The sequence below is a fragment of the Astatotilapia calliptera genome, chromosome 3 (assembly GCF_964374335.1).
Source record: "Astatotilapia calliptera chromosome 3, fAstCal68.1, whole genome shotgun sequence".
Classification (NCBI taxonomy): Eukaryota; Metazoa; Chordata; class Actinopteri; order Cichliformes; family Cichlidae; genus Astatotilapia; species Astatotilapia calliptera.
In genome coordinates this window covers 35,285,529-35,291,443 of record NC_137424.1, presented here as the reverse complement: position 1 = coordinate 35,291,443, position 5,915 = coordinate 35,285,529, and the positions used below count along the sequence as shown (strand labels likewise).

The following is a 5,915-nucleotide window of genomic DNA, read 5'->3' as shown; positions in this document are numbered from 1 at the left end:
TTTGTCCACAATTCACAAATAATTGTTGATCTTTGGTGCTTTGTATTTAATTTTAAAAAACTATACCGTGAACATGGGTTTAATAGTGCTCTGCACTAGAGGGTTAATTATTCTGAGAACTACACATTAACATCCATTAGTTTTTCCCAAATTTATATTAGAAGTAAACTTTCATATTTTTGACGTTTTTTAATCGCCTACTTTTGGCGCAGATGCGCATTAAAGCTGGAAAAGATGACAAAGAACATTTTATTACATTTTATTACATTTTATTAGCCTATTGGCGACTTCTTCAGGTTCTAGAACAAAAATTGGTGCATGGATTAATAAAATGAAAGATAACTGATGTGTGTTTTTATAATATTCATTTATTTATGGGATTAAAAATACAAATAGGTCTACAAAGATACAAACTCCAACTGCCCATGTCATATTGAGGTAAGGCGGCTGGTTTCTCCATGTAAGCTCAGGCTCTGACGATCTCGGTCACACACTGCTATGCTTGCGATCCCCATTCTGGATGACCGCCGTCAGGACTCTTCTGAAGAATACGACAGCAAGCCTCTGTGTCCCTCTGTACAGCATGGCAACAAGCCCGTCAGTCTGGTCGTAGTAGAGATGCAGGTGAAAGGAGCGCAGCTGCAGGACACACAGCTGTGCCCGAGCGGCTCCTTCACCGTCTCCATCCATTACGGCTTCAAACCCTGCAGAAAGAAAACAAATCACAGATGAGTCAAGGATCACATAAAAACTTTCTTCATCCCAAACAATGAACGCTCCTGATTTTATAATAACCCAAACCCCTTTGACAAGTTCGCAAGTGTGATTAAAGACTGAGAGCCCGAGGAGTAACGTTTGTCCTAGTCCCAGTCTAATGATCAGTTCTCTCTGTTGAACTAACAACACTGAAAAAACTTCAAAGAAAACTTCCCACCTTCAAAAGCGCACACGGCAGCTGACTCAGTGAAACAAATAAACGTTAAAGGGAGCTTGGGAAAGCTAAAAGGGCTCAAGTTTGCCAAAAGTGGGAACAATGAACTTAAGTCGCTTACCTTTATTAACAATGCTGAAGATAATGATCCTTTTCTTATTTTCTTCTGTTTCAGCCTTTAGAAGCGGGGCCAAAGTTTGTCTTCTTGCCCTTCTTCCTTGTCAACGTATAAACGGCATAATATTCTGATATGAGTCGTCGGTAAGTTATCGCACTTAGTGCACAATTGTGCATCGTAAGAAAGGGGATGAGTATGTGAGACCTGTCAGTGTCTCTCCCCTTAGAGAGAGACGAGTCTTGCACACTCTCTTACTTACCTCTTTGCACAGTAAGAGGGGTCTGAGAGCTATGTGGGGATGTATTACTGGGCTTAAACCCGGGTTGTTTTTTCAGAAGCCCGGGGTCTTTGGGAGTGTAGGATGCCCGACTGACAACTGTATAAGACAAAAACTACACACAATATTCAAAGCACATAGCGCACAGTCCTTAATTCCCCCTAATTTTGGTATGATCCGAGCTCAGGCACTTGGCGACTGAGCATTAGGCGTGTGAGCGAGGGCGAAGAAGTGCAGCCGGGCAGACAGAGGAGAGCTTGATTTTGACCAGGTACCAAAGCAAATCATTCGTACTGTACAAATAATGTAAATATGACGGTGTATCACAGAAGATATCAAACTGATCACTTGACCCATATTACGTTAATTGCTCTTCGAGTGAATCAACAAATGGCGAAATGAAAAACCGAACAACAACAACGCTGTTTCTTTAGAGTCTTGGCTTACATGTGTGTTTATTTCATATTTTCAGTTGTTAAAATAACATCTACCTGAGAAAAGGGGAGAAGAGAGAGCAAAGATCGAACAATGCGTGCAAGGAGTTTCCCCTCGCTCATATGCGGAAGTGCTGTGCTCAGTCGCCTAGTGCCTGAGACTGCGGTCAAGTCGTTCCAGTAGTCATATTAGAATATTATGCCGTTGGCGTAATATACGTTGACAGGGAAGAAGGACAAGAAGACAATCTTTGGTCCCGCTTCTAAAAGCTGAAACAGAAGAAAATAAGAAAAGGATCATTATCTTCATCTGCATTATTAATAAAGGTAAGCGACTTTGTTTCGACTCATTGTTTCTACTTTTGCTGTTTTTCCCCCTCTAAGTTCCTTTCAATGTTTAGTCGTTGCAGTGAATCTCTGTGCGCTTTACTTTTACTTATTTACTTATTCTTTACTTATCTTAATGTCTTGTCTTATTTTTATCCTTATTGATCTTGTTCCTTCCCCTAACTTGGCATTTGTGTATGGACAGCAAAGGAAGAATTTCATTGCACAGAGAAATGCCATTTCTTCTACATGACAATAAACACTTTGAATCTTGAATCTTGAATCTTTAAGGTAGTTGACTCGCAGCATGTAGACTCACAGTTTCAACATTGGTTTTCAAAGCTTGTTCATAATGATTGTGTTAACAGATTTTTCCAAATTTCAAAAAAAAAATCATCTTTAAAAGAATCAGCTCAATACCAGTAAAGACTGGATTTTAGTTTCAAAATGTATATAAAGTTTGAAACTCAAATCTTACGAAACCTGGTTCCTTCCAGCGCATTCCTTGACGGGCTGCGAGGCCAGCTCCTTTGAACTCCGGCTAGCTGCTCTCACAAGCAAACATTCGCACATAAAAGCCTTGGATAACCCGATAACCGGTGCAGATTTATAAAGACTGTTATTGTTGTGAATCAGCAGCTATAAAACAGAGCTCTGATAAGTTACAGCGTTTAACGAGTAGTTGCTGCAGCTGACTCATTTGTTCTTCCTTCTGACAGACTTGAAGCTGAAATGGATGGACACGGTGAAGTTGCCACTCCGCTGTATGTCCTGCGTGTTGGTTAGTCGTTTCGTTACCACCTCGTCTACGACGAGACTGACGGACTGGCTGTGATACTTTATGGTGACAGAGAGAAGCTTGCTGCGATATTCCTGCAGAGGATGGTGACGGAGTTCTTCAGGAACTGGATTCACAGGCCTGAGTGACCAAGACCATCAGTGACCTGTGTTCGCACAGCCGCAGAGCTGGGAACCGGCATCCAGCAGTGCCTTCACAGATTAAACATTGTTGATGTTGTTTAAAGTTTGATAATGAGTTCATTAAAATAAATAATTAAAGGTTACCTTTCTTTGTTATTATTCCACACATAGATTTTTAACCTGCACAGAGTCCTTCAACAGAGCTCTTAGATTTTCAAAAGCTGTATCCATCAGTGAGTGAGTGATGGGGAAGCCAGATTTGAATGACCAAAATAACCAAATTTGATAATAAAATAATATTGATATGTGATAAAACAAAACTAATATTATCTGCCAATAAGTTGGTTTAGTGTAGTTTTGCGGCCCTGTTGTAGCGCGGCCGTTTCTGTTTAATTCCAGCGTTGCAGAGAGAGGTGCTCGTTATCTCCACCAAAGCGCCTCCGGTCCTGGGGTAAGCCGTTAGAACTGCTTTTATTAGCATTCACAGCTACAAGAGGCTAAGGTTACATTTATCCTTTGTTTTAGGGTTTGATTGCTGCCTTCACCTCTCCGTGGCAAATCGCCTAACCTTAATTGGAGAATCAAGACGCCTGCCTATAGTCGGTTTGAGGGCTCCTGCTCGGTGGAGCTGCTCTCTTGTCTTGTCTCGTCTTTTTGGTCTCATCTTTTATTTTTGTGGAATTGTTTTTATTAAGTGGGCTAACCTTTTTCTGGTGCGCCTGGTTTTATTATATTCTGGATTGTTGCTTGTACCCACGCCTCGGTGATCGGGCTGGAGCGATCCTCTGCCCGCGTGTCGTGCTGGGAACTTGAAACCGCCTCAGTTGCCGATCTCAGCCTGTGGGGAGCCAGACTGGCTTGTGATCAAGGCCTGAACTATTGCCACTAGCACGAGTTGTAGTTTGATTTGTGGGATGTAAGCCTTCCAGTTTGGTGTGCATGTGTGATTTCTTTTATTAAAGCTATTAAAGATTGTCTTGTCTCGTCTTTTTGGTGTCATCTTTTATTTTTGTGGAATTGTTTTTATTAAGTGGGCTAACCTTTTTCTGGTGCGCCTGGTTTTATTAGTGTGAATGCTTGAAAAGCATTCACAGTATTGTTGTTGTAATCTTTATTATTATTATTATATTTTATTCTGTATTCCGTACGTTTTTTGTAATCCTACTCCTTCAAAACCGTTCAACTTAGAAAAACCATTCCAACACCGTTAGATTCCTATTCTTTTGGACAACACTGCTTCCATTTTTCATATTTTTAACATTTATATTTTTAATTTTATTCAACTTTATTCAACAAAAATTTATAATGTATTTCAATGGGGAGACCCTTCAAATCCTCATTCAACTTACTCATTTTTAAACTCTTACTACTTCCACATACATTGACATAGAGCCACCATTCAAACTTTAAAACGAAGACAAGACATTCAACTATTCAACTTGCATTTATCTTTTCAATATCTATTATACTTTTTCTTCAGTTCCAGTTTAAGTTTCATGATGTTTTTTCACCCGTTTCAGAGTTTATAATGGGTGTGTATGGGACGGAATGTTGGGGCTAGAGTGAGGCAGCTCAACTGCTAGAGTGAGAGGAGCAAAAAAAATAATCTTAAAATCTTTTTTAAAACTGCTGCTGTGTCCGCAGCGTTTGCTCTACAGGTATGATTTTACCCTCAAAACGTAGCCATGGCTGTCCTCTTTCATCCAATGTGTTTACTATTGTACTAGGTGTTATGGTTCTTTCATAAATGTCACCAATGCACAGCCTCCTCCCTCCAACTCTTCCATAGACTCTAATGTTAAAATGGCTCAGAAGGTTCGTTTGAAAATCAGAAGAGCATGGTGTCTTTCCACTGTCACCACGTCCATATAATAAACTCCACAGACATGAAAACTGAGAATTTGGTAGACTAGACATTGCTGTCGCTCACAGTGAAAGAATTTTGTCAATACGACTTTTACTTTTCATTTGGGAACGATTTGTTTCGGCCTGACTTTTCTGTTCATTTTAAGCAGCAAAAGTGAGGTGCATGTCTGTGTCCGTGTGTATGGAGCCATTGGGTGCGGTCACTATAGCAACCAGGCTCACACCTGCCTGCTTAACGAGCTCTCTCTGCCACTCTGCCAAAATTCATCTTAAGCACTTCTCTTTCAACTGCTGCTGTGTCCACAGTGTTAAAGCCATCATTTTACCCTCAAAACGTCGCCATCGTTGTTCTTTTTCCAACATCTTGTCTTTCAAAGCTCAGAGATGTAAACTTTTTAAACTGTGTGGGTCCAAGTGGAGGGATCACATTTTAGTCATTCAGTGATTCAAAGAATATGACCTTTTAATATTCTTTCAGATGTTTTCTGACTCTAAATGTTCTTTTCTCATTTCTTAGGTTTTTCTAATTTACAATTAAAACATTTTCAGCTTTTTTCCAACTTCTTCTTCTGTGTAACCTTCAGCTTTTAGCAGTTCAGCACTTTTGTTTTCAGGTTAAATTCGGGTTTTTTTTTTTTATCTCATTCAAAATTTTTAACTTAAATTCAGTAATTATTTCATTTCAATGCATACATTCAGATTCAAGCATTCACACTGCAGTTTCTTCAGAAAATGCACTTTCTAGTTATATTCTGGATTGTTGCTTGTACCCACGCCTCGGTGATCGGCAGTAGCGTCGTTAGGCCTATTTTAGGGGTGCTGAAGCCTCCCTAAAATATTCTTAAGCCCCCCTAAATAATTTGGTGTTTTGTTTTTTTTAGTTGTTTTTTTTTTAACTTATTCGGTTTTTTTTAACAGAACTTTCAGACAAATTCAATATAAAGATGCAGGAATATGAGTTTAAAGAAATAATAATATAAACCTGTCGCTATTCACATAAATATGATCATAACTCGGTTGGTCCCTTTCGCTTTACACTGT

The 5,915-nt window shown here is 39.5% G+C and overlaps 2 long non-coding RNA genes across 2 annotated transcripts; one reads left to right on the top strand and one right to left on the bottom strand.

The window, feature by feature from the left end:
• Positions 1–348: 348 nt before the first annotated feature.
• On the bottom strand, positions 349–1,395 carry LOC145426290 (uncharacterized). Its single transcript, XR_013906999.1, has 2 exons — positions 1,053–1,395; positions 349–704 (listed from the first exon to the last, which is right to left on the bottom strand). It is a non-coding gene; the product is annotated as an uncharacterized LOC145426290 (long non-coding RNA).
• A 69-nt stretch (positions 1,396–1,464) lies between these two features.
• On the top strand, positions 1,465–3,151 carry LOC113018621 (uncharacterized). Its single transcript, XR_003271821.2, has 3 exons — positions 1,465–1,597; positions 1,799–2,087; positions 2,807–3,151. It is a non-coding gene; the product is annotated as an uncharacterized LOC113018621 (long non-coding RNA).
• Positions 3,152–5,915: the final 2,764 nt, after the last annotated feature.